The sequence below is a fragment of the Sander vitreus genome, chromosome 14 (assembly GCF_031162955.1).
Source record: "Sander vitreus isolate 19-12246 chromosome 14, sanVit1, whole genome shotgun sequence".
Taxonomy (NCBI): Eukaryota; Metazoa; Chordata; class Actinopteri; order Perciformes; family Percidae; genus Sander; species Sander vitreus.
The window spans coordinates 7025626-7052051 of NC_135868.1; the positions used below are offsets into that span (position 1 = coordinate 7025626).

Sequence of the window (26426 nt, forward strand, 5' to 3'; positions counted from 1 at the left end):
TGTGGAGTCCTGCAAACAGCATCCAGCATCAATAGTTGCGAGGAGAACGACAATTAATTCACGAGTTTACTCAGGATTGCACATAAATGGACCATTCTGGCAGAACCTTCAATCTTTCAATCTCTCAGTTTCAGCTCCACACAGATTTTTGAAAAGGAAGAAAAAAACACATACAAACTAGGTGGAGCATGGGGCGGCCTCTAGCTCACCCAGTAAGTAAGTAAGTGGAGTGTGCTCCATATAGGCCGAGTCCTCTGCAGCGGCCCGGGTTCGAATCTGACCTGCTGCCCTTTGCTGCGTGGCATTCCCCATCTCTCTCCCCCTTTCCTGTCTATCCACTGTCACTATCTAATAAAGATAAAAAAATAATCTTTAAAAAAAAAAATTAACAGTGGTTGGCATATTTTCTGAACATAGTTATGCTTGAGCTCTCTACAGCAAGGATTAACAAAGCCAAGTCATCGACTCTAGACCTGTGGAAAAACGCAGCAGCACAAGTATCAGTCCTAATGACCTCAGCATCACAAGAAGTAGAGGAGAGTGACTAGACAAGGTGTGATTTCCGTTTTTGTTTTTGTTTATTTGTTTGTTTTTGTTTTCCTCAAGACCGCAGAGGAGAGGGTTGTTGTTCTTGTTCAGTTGTAGCTGTTCTATATGTTCAAAAATATATAAAAATAATAAAGTTGATCTTAAAAAAAAAAATGAAGGGGCAGCCTCTAGCTCACCCAGTAAGAACGTGCGCCCCATGTAGGCCGACTCCTTTGCAGCAGCGCGGGTTTGAATCCGACCTGCTGTCCTTTGCTGCATGTCATCCCACATCTCTCTCTGAGTACCAGTAGCTGAGCTGGGAAGTTATGGGCGTATCAAAAAAAAAAAGAACAAGGATAAGTTTGCTATTTCCTGTTTTCTTTAGAGGCAAAGATTCAGGAAAAGCAAAACACGGCAGATAGAGAGGACGAGTTCCCTGACCTCCACCAGAGGGCCTGAGTTCAGAGAGGATGGAAAAGAGGAGAGAGGGAGGAGAAAGAGATACAGGGAGAGAGTGAAAGAGACAGTAATACAGTACAGGCTGGAGAGAGAGAGAAAAGGGACTGTCGTAAAGGACAGAGGAAAAAGAGAAAAAGTAGCAGGAGTATAAGTAGGCAAAAGAGTAAAAGTGAGTGAGAAGATATGTGAGAGCAGCCTTGTCTCCTCTCCGTCAGAGATAAAGATTTCATTCATTCGCCTCGGACAAACACCACCACTCTGTGCCCTCCGCTCCCCTCCTCCTTTCCCTTTCTCTTGGCCTTTGTTGCTTCCCCCCCCTCTCTCTCTCTCTCTTTTGCCCTGCTTCTCCTTCCCTATTGATGTGAACAAAGTGAAAGGGAAATCGTCTGGTTCAGGGCTGTGATCTAGCTCTGCTCACACCCACCCACTCCACAGAGCTCAGAGGGAGTCAGCACAGTGAGAACCAGACTGGAGCCAGAATGTGAACCAGTTTCACCACTTCAGAGTACTGAGGGGAGAAAAAAAAAGAAAACACTCACTGCAGCACTGCAGGTAGCTGCAAACTCAAAACCCCGGGGGACCAAGAGATGTTCTAAATGGCAGAACTGGAACAGCTGCAGGAGCTACGGGGTGATTCCTAGTCAAAAATGTCACGCTGACCAGTTTCTTGATTCAGTATAAGGAAATAGTGTGACTGCAAAGCCCAGAGCCGACATGCTCATTCATCCCGGACAGCGTGGAGCGAGAATACTTCACTGTGAGCAGGAAAAAGACCACAGTCAACATGCAAAATATGATCTACTGTTGATGATGAATACTAGTGGTTTGGATCTAGGGCTGCACGATATGAGGAAAATAAGCGTTAACGTTGTTGAATATGGCGATAACAATATTACTTGCGATAAATAAACTGTGTACTCAGTTCTGCCTTTCTGTTGCTTTCAGTATTCTGCTAAAATACAACAAAGTGGTTGTTGAGCTTGAAACAAATGAAAGGAAATCATTTCCAACATTCTTTTATTGAACAAATTGAACGTTGAATTGAACGTAAAAGGCACTACTAATCTCTGGGCTGTATTTTAACGATCTAACATGGCGTGAAGCACACGGCGCAGGTTTGTTAGGGCGTGTCCACCGGGTGCAAGATAGGGCCCAAAGAGTGTCTTTCGCGATGTGTCGCAGCCTTTCGCGATGTGTTTATTGCGCCAGTTGATAGTGCGATGATGGTGAAAAAAACAATCTTTGGATCGATCTGAGCTGAAGCTGTTAACCTGACACTAAAGTCTGCACATTTTCAAAATAAAGCCTGAGACTAAACTGTGCGTGTCTGAGTTGCTTCCCTCTCACTCGAGACAGGACTGTGATTATATACATGTCGGTGGGCGTGACAGCAGGATGCCAGGGTGGGTTGGGAGAACGTCCTTCATCTGAAGAACGATCATGTTCGAGCCTCTGACTCACCCAGCTGCCGCCTTGCTGAAATGTCCTCAAGCACGTCGCTGAATCTCTCCCAGCTGTTTTACGGCTGAGCTTGACCTTTGTCCTCCCCGCAGGGTGCCAAAAAAACAACAAAAAAAAGAAAAGAAAGAGGGATCCCTAACTAGAACAGATTGCAGCGATGCGTTGATATAAAGAGCGGTGCTGGTATGAAAGGAACATGTACATGTCATGGTAGTAATGCTTTTACCATGAAGTCACATTGTCCGGTTACAGATCAGTAGATGTCACCAGAGCTTGTTAGCCTGAAAACACAGAGGACACTCAAACTAACTAGTTATTCTCACAGTGTGAGGGCAGGAATGTGAAGAAAACACACCATGACATTTTATTGTGGTTAGGTTAGAGTTTTTATTAGCCATCATTTGATGGCTTTGATTAGATTTTATATCAACACATATCTAATAATAACATGTGATAATAATCTCTTTTTTAATGAAAATCTACTTGAGTCAGCCATGTCTTTACTTGGCAGTACAGCTTTTCTCTATCCCATAATGCACCTGAAGTGTCCTACAGGCTTGTAATGTAGCGGGCAAGAGAGGGGAAGGGTGGCCCTACTTAGGGACAAACACCCTTTTTGTTTTCACCTCAACAAAAGAGAACTTGCATGTATTTCTCTTAAATTTCTAAATAAACCTCTACACCACAGAATGGGATGTAAGTCAAAGCAGTAACCTTTACAACAATAGAACATTTAAACTGAAGGCAGTTTTGTTAAGCTGTAACCCAGAAGCAGTGCCGAAGATATATTGAGGAGACTACTGTGTAATCTGGTAGATTTATTTCCACTTTCAAAGTTGCTAAGAAGATCGCATTCATTCAATGAGTCCATTTTTTTTTTTAAAACAACCACAAGCAGCCTAAATACAGATATGAAGAGAGGAAACAGGAAACGTGTAAGCTGAGGTGGTAAGCACTTCATCTTTTGTGATCATTTTAGTTGCTAAGTGACGGTCTTAACAGTAACTGTGAAAAAGCACCTTCGATTTCTAAGGTTACTTAAATTTCTTCTGTTAGAAGAGGTGGTCATTAATTCATTGGAAGTGGTCAGCCTTTTATGCTATATAAAAGCAGTTTTACTTTACTAAAAAACATTTTGACACAGAGCTGTAAATGCTTGATTGAATGATTTTGTTCTTTCAAAGCTCCAGTCAAATGAAATTGCAATTAGACGCTATCAAGCTTAGTGGTTAACAATATTTACTGTTCCTAAAAGGGGAAGCTATAAAAAGTCAACAAAGTGGGAGACATGGGATATGTAATGTAGAAACATTTGGAGGGGAAAAGAGAGAGACCGATCAGTCTGCAGGGAGACACCAAAGAGGAGGCAGTGGGTAAAGCAGAGCAAAAGAAATAAAAGAGAAAAAGTAAATGAATGTCAGGCCAAAGAGAGAGAAAAGGTTGCATGTAAAAAATAAAAAAGACAACAAGGAGAAGGGAATGTAAAAAAGTCAAAACTGAAAAAATGAGAGAGAGAGAGAGAGCGAGAGGGGCAGAGAGAGAGAGAGGGAGAGAGAGAGGCGGAGAGAGAGAGAGAGAGAGAGAGAAAGAGAGAGCGAGAGAAAGAGAGAGAGAGAGGCAGAGAAAGAGAGAGAGAGAGGCAGAGAGAGAGAGAGAGAGAGGGGGAGAGGGAGAGGGAGAGAGAAAGAGAGAGAGAGGGGGAGAGGGAGAGAGAGGGGGGGGGAGAGAGAGAGAGAGAGCGAGAGAGAGAGAGAGACTCGTCTAGCATTGACAGCTCATTAGAAAACTTCTGAAACTGCAGATCTGGCGAGGACTTCCTGGATCACCAGGCTCCGTTTCACACAATTCACAAATACTGAGATCACCACATTGCACGGGCACAGGTTGACACTCAAATGCTAGGCAACCCCAACTTACTATCACTCACACACACAACACACACAACACACACACAAACAAACAGGGATCAATGATGTCTGTGATGTGTTATCTGATGCTTGAAGGGATATTTCCTAAAAGAGAGAGATTTTATCTCACTCGTCTCCTCAGGGCGGCACTTAAAACAACGTCAGTTATAAGCAGGACACATCCAAACATCATCTGCATGCCGATGCCTGAGGCAGCAGGACAGAATAGTGAGCGTTACCATACGTAAACCATCTTCAAACTAAAAAAAAAAAGTCTTGATCGGAAGCATGACAGGTCTTTATGGATCTACTGGTGCTGGAAGTCTTGTTGTCCCAGCTAGCTCAATTCACATTTACATTTGAGACACTCTTCTGACACTGTAATCTAAGGCCGGCCGCTTTCACACGTGCACCGCAAACCTGAATTATCTAGAGAACGCTAATGTCTGAATCAGTCGGATCAGACATCAAACCGTCTTTACTCCGCCAGCTCCCAAGTACAAAGTCTGTGTAATCTCCGATTGAGCCCAAACTGTGACAATTCTCTGCAAACAAGTGCTTGTGTTGATGACATGAAAAAGGGTAATTTACAAGAACTGCAACAACAACAAAATTCTAGCTGAAGAGACAACCAGATTTGGAAACTTCTGTTGGTAACGCCGAAATTGTCCGACAAATTCTAAAACGGCAAAAGACTCGGTTATTTATGACCGAATTGGTAACCGGCTCGGTGGCGCTGTGTAATGCGTAATGTGAGTGTAGATGCGATCACTGAGGAGAGGAGCCTGTACCATTTCCATGTCTTTGAGCAAGGCAACAATCAAGCGAGCCATGATCACCTGCTGTGTCACTGTTAATAAAAGTGTGGTTTGAGTGCCTGATACGGAAGCTCCATTTACATGTCATCAGGCTGCAAAACATGCTTTCAATATTAAACAAGCAGGTAGACAAACAGACAAGGCTGTGGACAGACAGGTAGGCTAACACACTCAAACAGCCCAAAACATGTAGCGTGTGTGTGTGTGTGTGTGTGTGTGTGTGTGTGTGTGTGTGTCATATTAGGATCTTGGTATGTGCTCTTCAAAAGCAGACCTGCCTAATCTGCTCCAACACATGCAAACTATAAACGGGCGTGCCACAACTGGACCTGGGCTATCGCTGGATGTCTGACTGTACTGCTGCAGGTAGAGGCAGGTGGCTACATTACTGTGTGGTAACTCACTTGACACACAGAACTGTACTGCTATACTTGTGAGGACTCTCACTGGCATAATGTATTCCCTTAAGCGAAACCTAATTCTCACCTTAGTTAGTTAATATGCCCCTCCACTGTTGGAACAAACTGCCAGAAGATCTCAGATTTGCACCAGCTGTTAACTACTTTTAAAAACTGGCTCCCGACTATTATTTTCATGACTCCCTTTTAATTTAAACTGCACTCTGTTAGATTTGCACTAAAATTGCACTTTTATTTTGCCTTTTATCTATAGCTTTTAAACTCATTTTTTAACGGTATACTCTTATTCTTCTTACCGGTCTTTTTAAATTTCATGATGTAAAAAATAAGTTTTGAGCGCTTTTATTTCTCTTACCGGTGTCCTTTTTAAATTCAGAACCGTCAAACAGCCCTATGAAGAAGTGAGGATTCATCAAAAATAGTATCAAAAATGAATACTCAAATTGGTCCGTACAAAGAACACGAGCAAAATTGTTGTCAAATTTAAATACATCTTTCCTCAAATATGTTGTTTGAATATTGCGGTTGATTCCACATATTTAATGTTTAAGGGTTACCGTGAAATGCAACCGTTTCATGTGTTATTTGTTTTAATTTCCCATTTTGTGACACACAGTGGTTCAAAGGTTTTGGTATTAGCAACAGTCTGCCAACTAGCACAGAAACACCAATTACAGAATATATCTAGACATATTTGACTTTCTTGCTGAAACAGAAACCACTGGCACTGAAAATGTCATGTCTTTCCGTTACAGTAATAACGAACAACCTATTACACATGAACTGCATCTATGGTTGAACAAACATTACAGGCTCCAACATGTGAGCACCCATTCACCCACAGAGTGACCTGATTTCAGAGAACCACAAGATGTGCAGACAGACACTGTGCTTACCGCCGCGCTAATTCAATATTCATAACTTTATTTAAAAATATCCACACTTTCAGGAAACAGAGGGCAGAGGCTGCCTGCCATCTGGCTTCTAACAAGCAAACAGCTTCAGATGAAATGTCCTGACGTTCATTTAAATAGGAACCAACACAGAAAATTCAAAATCAAAATCAGATATCTATATAGACATTACACTTCATAACGTTTTGTATTCATAACACGATTGCATTAATGTACAAATTAGCTACAACGGTGATTCATCATAATTTTTCAATTTAGGAGCAAAACGTGCTCATTAAGGACAAACTTAACCATTAAGCCCTGTTCATATTAATTTAAAAAACTGGACTTTTGGGGTAAAGCCGGGCCCAGGACCAGGATGCGAAATCCCCCTTACGGCCTTATATTCCATTATATTTTTAAATGTTACCTACCACCAGATTTTTATGTTTTCCCAGACATAAATAAAGACGTTTTCACCTAAATTGCTGCCTAAAAATGTTTTACAATGCAGGAAATTAAGTCTTTGACCCCCACACCCGCCACTCAATATGTCCCACCAAAGGCCCATTCGGAGTCAGGAAAAACCTTGTGATAGCGCCATATAACCTTTAGCATGCAATCATTTAAACCAGCCAAAAGAGTAAATCTCTAATATTTTTTAAGATATTCATGTCAAGTGTTATAATTTAGTAACCAAAAACATAAAAACTGCTCTACAAGCTATCAATCACTTAGTACAGGTGTGTTTTTTTTTAACAAATACAAGCTCTCTTCTTCTGCGAATGATACATTTTTCAAAGTATTTCACAAAGATAAAGCGGAGTCAGCAGTCAGCAGTTGTAAGAAATGAGTTAGCTGTTGACTGACAGATGCTGACGTCAGCTCCACCTGCCATAAAGCAGGCTTGCTACATCTTTACACACATTATGAAAAAGCCTGCTTTCCAAGAGAAGACTAGAAAGTGGGTCAAAGTTAAGAAGAATAAATCAGATGTGTGTGTATGTGAATACATATAGTGAGACCAGAGATATAAAAAAAAAAGAAGAAGAAAAAAAGACAGGAATGGACCAAAAAAACCAGAAAAGTACTGTGCAATTAATAATGTGAGTTATATATATGAAAGAACTACAATGCAGATTCTGGGTGGAGCAATAAGCGAGATGAACAGCAGTTGAATTTATGTGTGATTTTAATGATTATTGATGTAACCCAAAATCTGAAATGTTACTTGATTTCATTAAACTGACTGGTTGCATGTTAAAAGGATGGTCTGCGTGTCCAGAACCCATATATCAGCACATCAGAAAAAACTAAACATGTGCTTCAGAAAGTTAACATGGGCTCCGGCCAGCAGACACAGAGCAGAGCAGAGCACCGCGTGGTAACTGCTGGAGTCGAGAAACATTTAAGCCTAAATGAGAAACAGAAGTGGAGCTCTGGGGAGACCAGCTATGCATGCAATAGTTTAGAAAGGAGTATTACGTTTGCATTTTTAAATTCCTACATTTTTAGTCCTCACATTAACAGAAATATGATGAAAAATCATCAAAAGAGATGGTATATTCTCAGTCCAAACTCATTTAGGGGCTCTTTTTGGGACAGGTTTAGAGCCTAAGGTGTGACTGGGATTAGGTTTAGGTTAAGGTAAGAGGTATGCAGAGTCATTGTATCGCTGAATGTCCTCACAAGCGTTGTTATTAAAGTGCACGTTTGTAAGTAAATGTGTGCGTGTCTTTCCCACCCCAGATTGTATGCTGCCTCTTTAAGAACAGTAGAAGGAAACAGTCCAGCCCTCTCTCCTCCTTCTTCTTCTCCTCCTCCCTCCATCATGTTTGTTATTTCAGGAATGTTCTTGCTGCCTCACTTTTACTCTGGTTCTGCTGTGTCACTGCTGGCGCGCACACACACACACACACACACACACACACACACACACACACACACACTTTCCATTATCCGTCATAAACGTGTTATGTGTAGGGCTGCAACTAACGATTATTTTCATTGTCGATTATTTTCTCGATTAATTGAGAATTGGTCTTTAAAAGTTGATCAGTGCTTTCCAAATCCCAAGATGACGTCCTCAAATGTTTTGTTTTGTCCACAACTCAAAAGATGTTCAGTTTACTGTCACAGAGGACTAAAGAAACTACAACATTTTAAAAGTTGTAATCAGAGAATTTTGACTCTTTTTTTTTTTACATAACAAATGACTCAAACCAATTGGTTGGCGATTCATTTAATAGTTGCCAATAATCGTTTAATCTTTGCAGCTCTAGTCATGTGACTGTGTATATAGAGGTACGTTTACACTAAAATTAACAGAAATCATGACATAATTGTGTGATTGTGTTCCTAAAAGTGGCTCCGCAAGCTCACACACACACACACACACACACACACACTTGAGCTATAATGGAAGACTTGTGATAATGGTTGTCTCCTCAGGGTGTTGGTGGGTTGGTCAGTGCCATAACACTGTCTTCTCTACCTCGTCCTGTTCTACTGGTAAGACTTGCCGACCGTTGTGAGCTTAAGTCTTCTGTCATCTGAAACGTGTTGGATTTTTATCATCTTTGTTAATCAAGTTGATTACAATTATAATTTTATTTAGGGTAGTAACAGTTTCACTCTCCTCCACGTTGTCTATCACCCAAGGCGACTTCTTCCTGCCAACATGGCATTTGTTTGTTTTGTCTGCAGCAATAATCTATCTTAAATTATTTTGGCGTTTTCTTTGCCAAGCAGCAGCCAGTCATGACTTGTTCAACATGACTTTGTTGAGCAAATGACTCTCTCATTAAATGTCTGACAAGGTCACTAATGACTTGACTAATCTCCAGCCAGCAATGTGACAGGTATAACTGACTGTGAAAGCAGCAGCGTGCTCCACAAGAAATCTAATTTGGAGTATTACCATGTGGCCACCAAACCAAAACAATAATAGAAATATTGAATCATTGTTTAGACTACGGTTTCTCAATAATAGAAAAAAAAACATTTGTTTTGTGCTGCATAGATGATGTTGCTACTTCTCCACTCTCCCTCTCCCTCACATCACTCTGGGTGGTTTGAGTCCAAGGTGGGACTTCAAATGTCTTGTTTTGTCTGACCAACAGTCTAAAGCAGGGGTCACATCAGACATGTATAGTTTATTGACATGATTTTATTTAATCGGAAAAAGTAAAATATATTTAACTGTATCATTGCATGTCTCATATAGCCTTTTCACATACAATTTGGCCCACATAAAGCCCTAAAAAGTTTTTCAAAAGTAGGCCTGAATATGCAAACTCGTAAAGTCGGCAAAACTGCCAAATTCGGCTTTGCGTGACGCGTAATTGCAGTTTGCAAACAGTGTCCCTCCTTTTTGGTTTGGCGCCCAGCTAGGCGGGCTAAAATTGATTGTGAACTGTTATGATAATTATTTATCAAGAGATGGACTGAATCACTGAAATTGTCTCAAAGTTCATTTACTTACAAGTAGAGTCAATTTTACAGCACTCACAGCAATATAGTACAGAAAAATGACTAACGAAAGCCTTCTACAGCAGCTTTTCCTAAGCAAAACTGAAGTCGTAATACAAAAGTTGATGTTGTCTCGCACAAGGTCAGGAAGTAGCTCCCAGGATTTTTCTCGTGAGAATGTCAGCAGTATTTTGGCTTTCTATAATGCCAAATGTTCAATATTAACAGAAACAAGAAGAGTTTTTTTCTAACATGAACCTAAATTGATTTGCGGGCCGGATCAAAATTTTCCAAGGGGCCGGATTTGGCCCGCGGGCCTTGAGTTTGACACGTGGTCTTAAGTAATCCAAAGATATTCCAGTTACAGTGACATAATACGAGAAAATAATGCTCATTTGAGAAGAGCAATTTCTTTGGCATATTTGCAAAAATAAAATGACTTAAATCAATTATCAAAATAGTCGCTTATTATTTTTCTGATGAACAACTAATCGACTAATCGTTGCAGCTTCAGTTCAGTTTGCAATATTGTGTCAAAATGCTACATGTAGCGCCTCATAGCGTCCATCAGTACATGACAATGTATGCACAACCGACCTACAACATCCACGTCTGCTCCGATCCATCTACCTCCTCCTCTCCCCTCCCCCTCCTCTGAATCCCCTTCACAACTCTTAAGAGCTGGGTGCCATGATCCCTCCCTGCCTCCACCCTATCCATCCATCCATCCAAACATCCATCCATCAATCCATTCCCCCCCCCTCCAGGAATGTTATTGTCTGACTAAACGTTTAGATTAAAAAAGAGGAGAAGAGGCAGCGTGAGGGAACGTCAGACTAGGAGGGAGGGAGGAATGAGGATTAGCAAAAAGAAGGGGTGACAGACGGGAAATCCAGGAGACCTGCTAACATGAAGGAGAGCAGCACCCTTCCCCCGTTATTATCCCTTCTTCTCTGAATGGTGGCACGGTTTTTTTAATGCCACATTAGACCATGCTGATAACTAAGTTATTAAATCTACATTAGAGATTGTTTTAAAACCCAAAACAATATAACAATATCTTATTAATTTTCCAACTGTGATTTCTAGTTTTGTCTGCCATTTCCTCTGGACTATATGTGTCCTTCTTAGGGAGACTGCTAACATTCCTGAATCAGCCCTCTGACTTAAATTCCATATGCATGTTAATCTTTTAAAACACTAGCTGATGTAGCCCAAAATACTGTAAGCCTGTCAAAAACTGCAGAATGCAGGAGTGATCCCGAAAAGAAAGTGAAAAAAACTAATCAATATCAGAACATCAACTTGGCCAAAACACATACTGGGCATTGAAGGACAATATAATAATATAATACAATATAATATAATATAATATAATATAATATAATAAAGACATCCAAGATGGCTGCCAAACAGAGCATGGCTCTGTGGGTGAAGTCTGGTGATTAAAGGGTGCAAAGATCCTCTGACAGATGGAGCAGGTCACGGAGAGTGGGACGTGCCAGCCAGGTCTCACACACACTCTGACATACTTAACAGCCCAAAATGAGGTGTGCATTCACACGGATAATCACAGACATAATGTGTATCCCTTTACTTAGGCTTGTACACACACCTATGTGAGCATGTGGCAATCATTAAAACAGGCGACCGAGGGATAGATTATTAGTGACAGAGGGCATTCAATCTGTTTAAATGCAGACACACAGGTAGCAAGTCGGAGTATGCACGGGTCCATACCCACAATTGATGCATCACTCATGGTGTTAAAATGAAAAATAAAAACACAGAGTGTAAATGTTATTAAATACAGCAGTGCAGTGTCCTGCTGCAATCCATCTCAATGTTTGTCCTGTTAGCTGACTCAGTCCATCACGTACAATTCCAGGCTATTGAATCCTCAGGCAATACTACTATCACACATTCAACTATCAGCATCAGTTTTCTGGTGTTTCAACTCATAAAATGCCATTTAGAGAGCATCTTGCGTCCTTATTTTGACGGATATCCTGTATGAGGGTATTAGACTAGAGATGGTCGTATGTGGTGTACCATTTTAGCATGTATGAACAAAATTGACTTAATTTGACTATGGCAGGAAATAAAGCAACCGATCATGTCATGACAATGTAAACCAATGGCATGAGCTGCTAAAAAGAGAGGTGGACGGGCATGGCTGTATTATTTGAACTTTTCATGTACTGTTTTTCAGGAGGAAGCTAAAACCAGTAATAAAACAAAATGGTGCATCTTCCTTGGTATATTTTAAAGAAATATAGATATTATGGGAACAGGGTGAAACAGACATTTTCCCCAACTTTATGTAGTGCAAAAATCAAACTTGTAAACCAAAATTTTGCATCTTTATTTCTACAACTTCTATTCAATCGAAACTGAAATTATACAAGCCTCTCACCCAACATCCTATCTCTCTGACATGCCTATTGATAGCAATCAGTCTTATCTCTGACTTCAAATTGTGAGAAATAAACACAAGACACACACACACGCACACACACACACGCGGAAGAATCAATACACTTGTGATCTGATCCTAGACTGGATATGAATAGCAAATAAGAGCATGTACTTAATAAGGTCAGTGTTATGGCAATGATCTTGTGATCGATGCTAATAAACCAAATAAATGTTCTACTAATGTGGAACTTATTTATCTGCTGATGATGTAAATGTTCGCTGTGTTAAACAAAAAATGCATTATTCAATTAATGGCTGATGAACAAGAATGTTTCTGATTGACAGTTCATCTGCTGAAAAGCAGCTGATTAGCTCAATCCTAATAAGAGACTGCATGCACCCCAGTGCTAATAAATTGAGACAGAAAATGAAAACGCACACATTCACACAAACCCTGAATGATATTCATGCTCTCAGAGACAGTCTTGCCTGCAGGATGGTAATTTTAGAGTTTCTCAATTAGGAGCAAAGCCTTTTAAGCGAAGGAGCTGGAGCTGTAAGAAACTAACAACAGCTCTGACTACTGACCTAGTAAAGATAGAGAGGAGGAGGAGGAGGAGGAGGAGGAAAAGAGAAAGGGATGATGAAAAGAAAAAAGAAGAGCGAGAGTGTGAAAAATAATCACGTGACAGCAACAAAGTGAGATGTAGAAAAGAGAAGATAAAAAACACAGCTGAGATGAAGATAACGGAAAATGGCAATGAAAGAGTCTCAATCAAATATGACAGATATGAAAAAGAAAAACCTGCCTCCCCTCACCGTTTCTGGTCTTGGAAATGGTAGTGCATAAATGGACGGGGGGGGCGAAAAAAAGGAAAGAGGGAGGAGGTGAAGGAGAGAGTGTGTCATGAGAATGGTATGATAGGGGTTTCATCAAGGACAGATAAAAATAAGACGACGAATCCAAAGTCTTTACACTCACAAGACCACACAGAGGGTGCTGCAGAGGTTCAGGACGAGGACAGTAAACATCAGCACCAAGGCTACAACATACAATGTCTAAAAACATTAGCAGGGCGTATTCCTGCAGCGATAACCTGAGTAACTATTTGGCCTTTTTGAGCAACTCTGCCCAAGTTGCTATAACTATTTGAAGGGCAGGGTTTCTCGAACATTTTAATGTAAGAACTCCAATGTAGCATCAGTGTTTGATAAAGTTACATTTTTCTCTTGAACACTTTTAACTTTTAATGACGTTTAACTAAAATCGGCAAGACAACATGACTGTGGATGATAGGGTAAAAACAATTAACAAAAAAGCAAAAGTTTGTATATTCTCCAATTATAAAAACTAATGAAGACAGTAAAACCACTAGAAATATTTGACAGGATGCAGAGAATCCACTAAAACCCCTTTGAAAGAGGCTAGCTTTCTGTTTGAAAGCCATGATTTAAAAAGAGACCTTAACGGAAACACTAATAAAAATGTGAACCTTTCCTGTCCCCATGTTGTTATCCACCACCTAAAAGAAATCCCTCATGTTCTCCGAGGTGAGAGGAGAAAAAGGAGGACATTACTGCTGACACAAAAAAAAGGATTGTTGGATTTGAAAAGGATCCACAATTAAAAGAAAGACACTTAAATCAATTAAGTGTAAACTAATTGCAGCAATCGTGAGGGAGTGCAGGACAACAGTGTGCCATTTAATGTCAAAGGCTGCAGGTGCAGAATGAATCGGAACTGTGACTACTGTGATGTCAGGGTCTTAGCGGCAAAGAGAGATTCAACTCTTGTGATATGGCTTAACTTCAGCATCTGTTAAAACTGCCAAATTGTATCTCTCTGAAAGACAATCAGCTTTCTGTTCATCAAGAAATCAAATCAAAAGTAGGGCTGCACGATATGAGGAAAATATCCAATTGCAATTACTTTTGACCGATATTGCGATTGCAATATGAGTCACGATATTGGAGGGAATGATCATGTTTGTATCGTTATTCTCATTATTCTCAGGAAAAACAGCCACAATTTGCAACAGACTTAACATATGACAAAAGAGCTTAATATATTAGTCAACTAAAGTTGTTTTAAAATTTACAAAATGATTTTAGTAGGATTTCTGTGAGGATCTGTACCAAACAAAGAGGTTTTCTGTAGTCTGTAGGATAGGATTTGAAGTTTGACAGGCTGCCTACTACTCCATGATGCCAGTGCCACCCTGAATCACGTAAGAACCACAGTGAACCCCCTGTAGCAGCAGCATCAGTGGTACAGGCCTGAAACGGCAGAGATGTGAGGGAATGGAGCAGTCCACTGTGACAGCGGGGGGGAGTCCTAGTTCCTCGCCATGGCGTTTGTGTACTAAAGTGGATGAATGGGATTAGGGCTCGGTCCCCACTGGGGGGCTGTCTGTGTGACGTTCTGCCAGGATGGACCAGATTACCCTCCCAACCTGATTTGAATGGCAAATCCTCACACCACCTCACGGCAACGAGGAGACGCTCAGACACACATATTGACACACAAGGCTTATGGAGTGTGGATTGTTAGCAATACACTGGGAAAAGGTATCAAAGAGGAGTGGACAGAGAAATGTGTTTAATAAACAAACACTCAACACAGATTCTATGGCAATTAGGGCTGCATCTAATGGCTAATTCTATTACCAATTTCTTCAACTGTAGTCAATCTAATAGAAATGTCTGTAAAGAATAGTAAAAATGCTTATTTTAAGATGCCTAAAACACTTTGGGCCCTATCTTGCACCCGCGGCGCAAATCCCGACGCAAGTGTCTTTGGTATTTTAATTACACACACATAGGGAAGTGCAGCAGCACACAAACATGCAAAAGATCACAAATAAAAATATTATGGTGCAAATCCGCCATCTTAATAGCAATGTGCCAAGCTACAAACGCGCCTGGCTTTTAAAGGGAATGGGTGATGACACTCTGATTGGTTTATTGCATGTTGCGCCCAAAACATACCTATGAATTAATGAAGACACTAAGTACAACTCTTTTGAACCATGCGCCTGGCGCACGGACCCTTTTTTCCACCGTCAAACTACCAAAAGTGGATTTGGACACGTTCTAACAAACCTGCACCGTGCGCTTCACGCCGTGCGCTCAGATCGTTAAAATAGGGCCCTTAGTAGGGCTGAACGATTAATTGCATTTGCGATAATATCGCGATATGTTAAGACGCGATTTCCTAATCGCAAAGGCTGCAATTTGGTCACGTGACTCGCAAGAGCAAATCAGTCTACACCCGCAGAGAAAGCATCAACTTAGCACGCTAACGCTACGCCGTACCTTGAGCAGATTTCTGTCATTCAAACAACTCTGAGTTGTAGTTTAAAACTTTTACAGCCATTTTAATAAAATGAAGGGTTTTATTCTGGCTCGAGTCCATACATGCAGTTAATGGATACAGGCACGCAGAGCTGAAGGCTCGGTTAGCAACAATTAGCTCTGATTAGCGGTTAGCTCCAGTTAGCTAGCTCCGTTATAAAGATATGGAGTGGAGGAGACTGCCACGGGGAGGGGTAACAACCAGACTCTGATAAATGACGTTCGGGGAGCTTTCACAGCAGCGTGGCTGCGTTGTTTCAACGGTTTTATTAGTACAGTTAAACCCACGGCAAGACAAGCAGCAGCATGCTACTGCTAACGTAACGATAGCCTCTCTGTCTCTGAGTGTGAGTGCAATGTTGACACTGTCATGCACACGGCACGCAACTTCATGAGGGGGAGGGGCTGGGGGCAACTCCTCTGTGTGCGCTGTAAAAAAAAAAATACACCGTTGTATATACTGTATATACTATATTTTTACTTATTTAACTGTCTGTCATGTGCAATCCACATGTTTACATATGTTTATTACAGTAAATGATAATTAAATGTAAATTTGTTTTTATATTTCTGCAATCTGCACTTTAGTTCGTGTGATTTGTTTCTGACTTTCATATAAATGTTTACACCAGGCTTGGTCAGTGCTCAGTATACTACTGTGACTGAAGTAGTTAAATAAAAGATGTCATTCATATAAATTCATGCATCACCTAATTTCATCATCACATACAGGCCTGGCCTCCAGGAAAGAACAGTTTGTTTAATCTATCTAATCTTGTGTTGTTCATACTATACAATGATTTACTGCTTGTCTTTGTTGAATAATACAGAAGACAAAGAGCTTAAAAAATAGTCGCATATTGAACAGCAAACGCAATATTTTTGAAAGAAAATCGCAATTAGATTATTTTCAAAAATCTTTCAGCCCTAGCCCTTAGTAGTTATGAAATGGAGAAAAGCAGCAAATCCTCACATTTAAAAAAACAGGAATCAGTTACTGTATTTATGACAAAGTCAACCAAAAAGTTAGCTTAGTTTATCCCGCCCCTCGGATTGAGCCCTGTCAATGGTGAGTTCCCAGACCCAACATCTTGATGTGGGTCTGGCTTGTCAGGCTACCAAAAAGTGATTGTTTGAGTAATTTGAGGAATAAAATTGGACATATTATCCAGTTATTCACAAGGCTAAAAAAGCAAAGATTAGAAGAAGGTCTGAGGTCTGTTTTTTTTCTGCTTTCCTGCCCTGTTTGTCGTCTCACAACTCCTTCAAGGTTGGGAATGACAGGAGTAATCTACAAATCAAATCGTTTGTGTGTGTGTGTGTGTGTGTGTGTGTGTGTGTGTGTGTGTGTGTGTGTGTGTTTGTGTTTGTGTTTGTGTGTGTGTGTGTGTGTACCTGCTAGAGTAAGTGGCCCAGCTCCAGTGTGTGACCTAGTGTCCCACAGTGAGTGTGCAGTCAGCTGAGAGTCACAGGCTGAAAGAATTGGAGCAGATTAAAAGTCACCCTGCCTCTCTCGCAGTCACAAGCCGGGGTCGACACTCACAGCCACTCAGCACATCCTTTCATCTAACGGGATCTAAGAGCAACACACCCGTCCAATCAGACTGGACTGCCAATTCACACAGTTATTAGAGGGCCTGGACAAAACATATGGTATAGTATATAGATACTTAAATGATCTCCTTGGATACTTAAATGGTTCATAATAATGTCTCTCTTCTCTTAAAAAAAAAAAAAAAAAAAAAAAGATACTGACTTAGAGGAATTAGATTGGTGAAGAAATCTTGAACTGGAAATACAAATCTGATGCTGGTTCACATGTTAAAATAAATTGCTAAGGCAACTTATGTCATATAGAGTGTTTTAAATGAACAAACTTTATAGTATCATGAGTATGAATAGTTTGAAAACAAACAGTAATTTGCTGCTGAGCTGCAGGAGCAAAAAATAAATATATTATATATATATATTTTTTTTTTTTCATGTTTCAACAACTCAGCATGACTCAAAAACAATCAAAACTCCAACATTAGCTGCCCTGGGCGTCAACAGACACTACCCCCACTGACGCCTTTCTCCTGATTCTGGTCAAAGATATGTGGACCAAACCGATTTAGAAAAAAAAAATATATATTATATAATCTTGTTTATTCTGCCTTTCTTCAATTGAGCTTTAAAATGTGCCTTTGTGCATCGTCTTTACGGTTATATTCTTACTGTCTGTTTGTCTATTACTTCTTCTATCAGGCCTTTAGAATTTGTAGTTCACCTGTGTATAGTCATTTTTTTAAATGTCTCTGCATGTCCGTGATAAATCTGATAAGATTTGAAGTATCACGTTTCCAGACATGTGGAATACCTTACACGCAAATACACAGATAAAAGGCGTCTACTATAGCATCCCACCCCTCAGCCTTCTATCTCACTGAGGTAGAGACTGATTGAATAACATCTATCTGAATGACAGGATGATGGAGAGACATGGGGAGGTATAGATTTACCTTCTTCAACCGGCAACAGCTTCCTGCCTTCATCAGAAAATTAACATGGAGAGTATAAAGGGGAGTGAAGGGGTGAAAGAGTAGAAGATTAAGAAAGTAATACAGCTCTTCTCTCCAGAATAGTGGTTATGAACAAGTAGAAACAGGAAGAGATAAGAAAACTAGAGAATGAAAAGGGAGGTGGAAGAGAAATGAAGGAGAGTCAAGGAGCTAAATCAACACTGAAAGACAGAATTGGCATCAGCGGCTCAGCCTCGCCGCACATAGTAGGCCAATGAGACAGACAAACGCACAAGCTAATCTGTGAATTAGCACCAAAAGAATATTTGAACACTTCTCAAAAGGCCAACCATTAAGTCTCCTTGTGGAGGCGAGGGAAATGAAAAAGGATTACAGAAGGGGGAAAAAGAGAGAGGATGCAGTATAGCCTTCAGACAGATGATGCCCTATAGGGGACTAGTGTGTGTGTTCCGCCCCGGTCCAGCAGTGTGCAATCGATTCACACTGCAGACTAACCACTGGTCCCCTATATTGCTTTTAGAGCAGCGTCCATGACTAATTTATTAACCGTCTCTCCCCGTCGTCGTCTTACTTCATCTTGAATGCTCTACTGCCACACAAACACACACGAGTTTGTTCACAATAAGCCGGCTAAATTTGAAAACACTTGATGGGTGAAAATAAAATGCTTCCACACTTATGTTTTGAAGTCGTTTCTGTAAAGATCTCCATCCACATTGAGATACACCAATAATATGAATACAGCTAGATCTCTTTTTTTTCAGCCTCTTTCAGCGGTCAAACAACAAAACAGCTTCACAGCAAACATCTGGTAAGAAGTGGGACAGACACAGCCCAGTTCCTCTGCTGAGTCTCATCTGGTTAAACGGATATTCATACAGCTAATCTCGTGAATTAGTTGTTCTTATTTCCATTTTTCATTTCTGCAGTCACTAAACTGAACAAACTACCTGTTAACCAGATGAAGTGCAATTCCTGCTGCACTGACACGCCCATCAAATTCCTGGTTTATGATCATATCCTTACCTGACAGAATAAACATGAATACAGGTTAATGGCAACAGCTGTGCTACGCAAGTGGCTCTGTTGACATTTCACAGAATGGGTTAGCGGCAACAGAAAGTTGTTTCATAACTTTACTACTACACAGCCTCGAGCCACATCCAATCAGGCTCATGTCACCGTTTTACCCTTCCATCTGAAAAAGCACGGCCGGCATTTTCACCCTAGACAGCTATTTTTTGGATGCCAGATGATGTGATCTGAACGGAAAGGAAAAGATGTCTTTTCAAATTCAGCCTTAGTCTGAGATTGGATGTGACTGTGTGTCACAAAGGTCAAAGCAACAGCAGTGTGTTCTTCCCTCGGTTTCCTTGCGGAGCCTTATTATCGAGTCATGGCGCAGCTCCAAGGAACGAACGAACACACGCACGCGCACACACACACACACACAAACGAGTTTGTTCACAATAAGCCGGCTAAATTTGAAAACGCTGTTGATGGGTGAAAATAAAATGCTTCCACACTTATGTTCTTGAAGTCGTTTCTGTAAAGATCTCCATCCACATTGAGATACACCAATAATATGAATACAGCTAGATCTCTTTTTTTCCAGCCTCTTTTGGCTTGCATGGCAACATCTACTGATATTCTCGACCTATCTTTTTTCCTTCAAATTAATGCAGACACTGACACACAAACACACAGCCTGAGATTCCTCCCCCTCTTTTTCAGCGATTACATTCACCATCCAGTATGCACAAACAGAGATGAAACAAACGTCCCTCTGCGGCTCCGACAACCGCCACGCAACACTGGAGAAAAGTTTTTAAAGATGTGGGTCGGGCCACACAGCCTTCACTGTTACAGGCTGTCATGAACACAGGCCCTGTGTGCTGCTGACAGAAGAGAGGGCCCCTGTTACCAAACACACAAACGCACTAATATGCACCAACACACACATTTATACGTTGGGGCAAATATTTCACACTGGCTGGCTGCAGCCTGCACAACCATTCAACTGAATTTTCTCCCATGACACACGCACGCACACACTCACACAACGAAGCTCATTGATTGTTTTACTGAAAATCAGCTGGGTGCTGGTTATGTAAGAGCCCTGAGGGCTACAGAGAGGAGCGAACAGTAAGAGGGTGGAGAAAAGGGGGCGAAAGAGTGGGGGGAACAGGGAAGAAAGGGGAGGAGAGACTGCATGTAAAGATAAAATGTGGAGAGCGCAAGAGAGACCTAATTTTGACACTGCAGTATTTTTCTTTTTAGCTGATATACATACAGCAGCTGGGCGTCACTATAACTGAGTTCTTTTTTTTGTTTGCATTCTGTGGTGTCGTTTATTTTACTTGCACTGTCCTCACTGTAAATATGTCTGATACTATTAAAATTAAACAATCAATCTTTCTTTCCGTTAGTAATTTTGTGTCTTGCAAGTAGAAAAGTGCTTATGTCTTTATCTCACTAACTCAATACGTTTCCAATATTCCTGATCTCCATTTTTAATGCATTAATAACAAGCGTTCTGTCCCAGCAGGGAGGAGAGGCCTCCTAGTGGAGCCCAGAGCTCTGGGAGCGTTTGATTTCCCTGAAGGCTTCCCCCCAGCTTCACCTCTCCTACTACGGACAGCAGTGCAAGCTTCCAAGCTCGGTCAGCATTTCGTTCTCCCTGCCGCAGCTCTGACAGCGTTTGGTTTTCCCTGCCAACACAGTCAGGTGCAGCTGGAGAATGTGACCAAACAGGAAGCAACCGGGGAAAGACGGGAAATCAGAGAGGGGAGGAGGGAAGAGGCAGGGAAAGAGCGAAGGAAAGAGAAGAAGAAGAAGAAGAAGAACAAGAAGAGGGGGAGGAAGAATTAAGAGATAATGAAATTAGCGAAGTGAGAGTGCGTGGGAAAATGTAGACGAAAGGAAGAAAGTAGGAAGAATCGATAGTGAGAAGAAAAGCGAAGACCGGACGAAGACAGAGAAAAGCAAATGAAACTTCTATAACGCAGAAAAGAGCAACAATGAGATCAATAATATTGTGTGTGTGTATGTGTATGTATATATATATATATATATATATATATATATATATATATATATATATATATATATATATATATCTGTAACATGTCACAGAGTTGTTTTCCAAATCATAATAAAAGTCATTATAAAACTTTATTTGCAGCTCCTGAAGTGACAACAACTGTACAGTAGATGAAAAATACTGACAAAGGTTTGACGGGGGTGTGAGCTGAGAGAGACAGAAAGATTGTGCTGGATGATTGAAGAGGACGGGGAGGAGGAGGTAGTGTTCTTGCGGGCACAGATCCACCGTGAGAGGAGAGCAGGCGCAAGGGAGTTGGAGGGGAAAAACTAGGCCACGTAGAAAAATCCAGCTGTAATGATCCAACTCGGAGACCGGCCGATAGCATGTCTGCCTCTCTTCACCTCTTTCACTCTGCGGTTACATCTATATCTTCTCTCCGATATTCAGTCAAGTTGTTTCGTCTTCTAGTCTACATTCTGTCTCTTTCTACTTCCCATCCCCTCCTCTCCTGAGACTAAACCTCTCCATCTCTACATGTTTAGCTCCTTTTCCATCTCTCTTCGCCCTCTTCTTTCCTCCAGTGTCAGAGAGGAGTGGTTGACTAACCAGTTGCAAAAGAGAAGAACACATTTTCACACGTTGCCCGTTAATGTAATCGCAAACATTTTAATTTTGCCTCTAATAGGGTCACATTAGTCCAGAGGTGTACCTCAGACAGAGGTACAGAGACAGGACACATAAAGGCTGATGTTAAAGATGGCATATTCAAAGCAGCGACAGATACACTTTAATATGGATTCTTGAGGTGGTTGGAAAAGTACAGGCGTCCTTTGTTTGTCCACAGTGTGTGGCGAATCGGTGAGGCAGGTACAAACACAGATCTGGAGAGACAGGAAGCGCTGGCCTGCACCGGCCTGACACTTCCTGTATCCCATGAAAATGCTGAATGTCAGCAAACACTCAACTCCTAGCCCTTCCTGATGCTCTGTGCACTTCCTGTCTCCCTTTTTAGTTCACAGACCTCTGTGAGTCTTTTCAGGGTCAGCAATAATTGACCTTGACTTTCAGTAAAACTGTATTATGATCATATCTAAGTATGGTTTTACAACGTTACGTTTGTACAAATTTATGATTTCAAGCAAAATGCTGAGTTATTAATATCAGTTTGATGATTTTATATGCGAGTTGCCATATCATGGTAACCATATCGGAAACCTATTCTTAATATCATTACATTGATCTCAGCCATATTGCCCAGAGGGCTCCAGATGAATCATTTTAATAAAGTTGCTCAATACAGCAATGGGATGCAAACGCCAGTATTAAAGCTGAAACAATTACATTAGGGCTGAAACGAGTCCTCAAGTAACTTGAATAATTCGATTACTAAAAGTCCTCGATGCAAAATTCTCTGTTTAAACAATGTAATTGACGTTGTATACCGCGGTGTTTCCGCACGGATGATTATTACTGTCGCACGACGGGCTGACGCTGCTGTGGAGACTGACGGCGCAGATTACAAGTTGAAGGAAGAGAGCGAAAATAGTGAGGGGTTAAGAGAGGAGACAGGCGGAGGAAACGACGGAAGGTTTGGGATCATTTTAAGCTGCAAAAAAACTCTGGACAGTGTATCACAGAGCGGACAAGTTACACAAGGTAACATTGACATCTGCACGCAGTCCCTCGTCCAGCGTTTTACACAACTACAGCATGCTACTCTGTATCATTGGGTCTTGGACTATTGGTCAGACAAAACAAGCAATTTCAATGTCTCATTAAGGATTATGGGGTATTGTGATGGGCATTTTTCACAATTTTGTGAGTTTTACAGACAAAATGATTAACAGAGAAACTTTATTGTTCCTATCTGCAGTTTTATCTGTAATGAAGGTAATAGCCCTTTGTAGCCCTGTCCAGCATACTCACTGCAATTGGAGGTCTGGCCCTCAACACCAGGAGGGGGTATAGTCTGCGGGTGACAGTGAGGGAGGTGACGCCAAATCCTAAGCTTTTTTGGGTGCAAGTCTGTTATATCACTTAAGAGAATGCCCCATTGGATTTTATTTGAAAAGTATGATCATCGTGAGAGCCAAACTGTGTCTGTCAGCATCTGTGTTCAAATGTCTGTGTGAGTGTGCGTCACTTGTAACACATGATCGCCTAGCTGCTAGCGTGGCACGCCTTCAAACTCTGCTTCTTAATGGCTAGTGGTCCTTACCTAGCTACTGCACATGTGCGACTCCAAACAAAGATGGAACAGAAGTGAGATGTCTCACTCTGTAGCTAAAACAGAGAGCTCAACACACAGGGTGAAAAGAGGAGCTGCAGCAATGTGCAGTACAACAAAAATATGGTGTTCAACATCTAAATACAATTGTGAACCTGGAAATGAGCATAATATGAGCACTTTAAAAGAGTGTGTGTGAACTTATGTGTGACTTACAAACACAAAAGCACAGTAAAACATTAATCCTAATGGGCGAGAAAAAGCCACAAAGAATGCGTCCTTTGCGTCGCAGCTACATACCAGTTTAGAAGGTCAACACACGTGTATGCAAACACACTGACAGGGCAGCAGGAGGACTGAGCTGACTGGCACTGCCTGCAGACTGATGAGTTAGAGGTGTTAACCAAGTATACAGAAAGAACATTGTGATGCCATCCTCAGCCAAAGATCTGACTGCAACAATTTTGAATCCCACTGACACACACACACATTTGAAGACCACACACACACACACACACACACACACACACACACACACACACACACACACACACACACACACACACACACACACACACACACACACACACACACACACACACACACACACACACACACACACACACACACAGCTGGCGGCTCAGTTTACCCAAGACATGGAGTTTACCCAGACTGAGAAAGATTGTTTGGCATAACTAAATTGAAACTCCATACAAGACTAAATAAATGTACTCTGACAAGTTAACACTGTATGTAAATGCTTACTTAAATTTGTTTCTGGAATACAAACCCATCCACACAGTACAGATACATTTTCTACTGTCTATATTTGTAAAAGTTATGGATGCTGGTTTCCTGACCATCTTGTTCTTCTAAATGTCCAATTGTTCTGTTTCCTCCCATGTTTCCGGACTTATATTTGGCTCTGAGAGGATTTTCATGGACTGTTGTGTATCTGTCATGTTTGGCGCACTTTTAAGCTTCTCTTAAGCCTATGTAAATGTTATTATACTCATCCAATTAGAAAAAAAAAAACATGTTGCATGCTACAAAATAATTATGGAGCTCTTTGAATAAATATAATGTGTGAATGTTGCTGTCAATTTGCCCTGAATCAACGGGTTTTCCACTGACTCAGACTGTGTGTGTTTTCCGAGTCAGGTCCCAGTGTTTTTCCATATATGATCCTGTCGCTACTGCTTTAGATATCCTGTCATTGTTGCACAGCAGTTACACACAAGCACAAACACCCTACCACCCTTGTGAATTATTTAAGCTGGATCAAATGTCCCCACTCCAGTTTCAGTCAAGTGACGCCGCAAGCAGGACGCCAAGTTCACATTTCTGTGTCTATTCTTTCAGAGAGGGCTTGGGCTAGGTCGTGTCACTCACACATTTTCCTACTTTGCCTGTGGGACAACTGTAGTAGATCCACACTTTATCAACTCTATATAAAACAAAAATCAAAAAATTGACCTCTTTTTGTAACAAATCTCTTCCCAATAGCACTTATTCCTCCAGCTGAATAACATAGGTAGAAGTGACGTGTTGAGATTTCTAAAAGGCCAAAAGGCCCAAGAGGCTCATGTCCAGTACTTAAATCAATGTGCTTATGTTCCCTTCCTTTAATCACGTCTCTCATGGGAAACACCACCTCTAATGCCTTGTTTATTTATTTATCAGTAATTCTGCTCATAGATAAAATTGAACTGTGAAGGCAATCGACAAATGTTACTTTAATGGATAGCAATCGTTCGCTACAGGTCTGAGAAATGGACAGCAGTTCTGACTGCGTGCTGAAGTAAACCCTGCAGTCTGAATTATAAGTGCTCTGGAGTGTGTGAGAGAGAAAGATAGATTTAATGGAAGTACTACTGCCTCCTGAGAAACTTTAACACCTGTATTACCTTTACCATTTAGAGTCATTTTAACATTAATAATTAACATAAATACTAATCCCTGTGTGCTAATTAAATACAGACCTGGGTCTAACAGCATATGTTTTAACCAACTTGAGTTATGAGTGGGATTTGTTACAAAAGAACAATAAAGTCAGTGCCAGAACGTTTTTTTTTTTTTAGCCAAAGGAAAGTTTTGCTAACTTAATTTAACATCGTTTTCTGTTATTTATTCCTTTCTATGCCCCAAGCGGACCGATTGCTGCGGTAAAAAGCAACTATTTGGGGCAAAAAGATTTGAGGGACGTGTTATTCAGGAGAGACACAGAAGACATTGGCATATTTTGGCCTAGATATATTTCAGATATGGCCACGTGTTTTCACTTTCCTGAATAGAAAGCTTATGTCAGGGCCTGCAAAGCACAAGAGCCGGGCAAAGCGTTGGCATAGCAAAGATGCAACAAACTGTCACTGTTACCATCTCCCAAAGGGCTTCTTCCTCTGTGGTTAGACATGTTTGTTATACAGATGCTTTATGTAGGAGGAATAAACAACTGCTGATGGCATGAACATCCTCATCCCATGTTGTCTCTCTCTCCACTTGTCTCCCACACAGTCCCAAACCCCGAGGAGTTTAGTTTCATTATAATAATCAATAATTTAAACCACCTCCTTTTCATCAGCAGCAGCATCACAGATGAGACCCGAGTCTATTGGCTGTCCGCACCCCCATACTCTTCCTTACACACAAACACACTCTCCACCCCCCTCCCTACCACAGTCAATTTCAGTAGAGGCATTCATTTTTAAAGCGCCCCTGTCACTGGGATAATAAAACGGCAAGTCTCAATGCTGGTGGTAACGCCACTGCTGCAGGGGGGTAACAATAAGAGAGACACACACACACAGAAAGACATCTGCAGAAGCATAGAACCACTTTGTTTGAGAGGGTTTTTCTCATCTTAATTTAATCTCATCTTAAATCTAAAAAATAAAAATAAAAAA

At 41.0% G+C, this 26426-nt stretch overlaps 1 protein-coding gene across 1 annotated transcript in view; it reads right to left on the reverse strand.

The window, feature by feature from the left end:
- macf1a (microtubule actin crosslinking factor 1a) overlaps nt 1–26426 on the reverse strand; it is a 219733-nt gene that overhangs the window by 191828 nt on the left and 1479 nt on the right. The window lies entirely within an intron of this gene.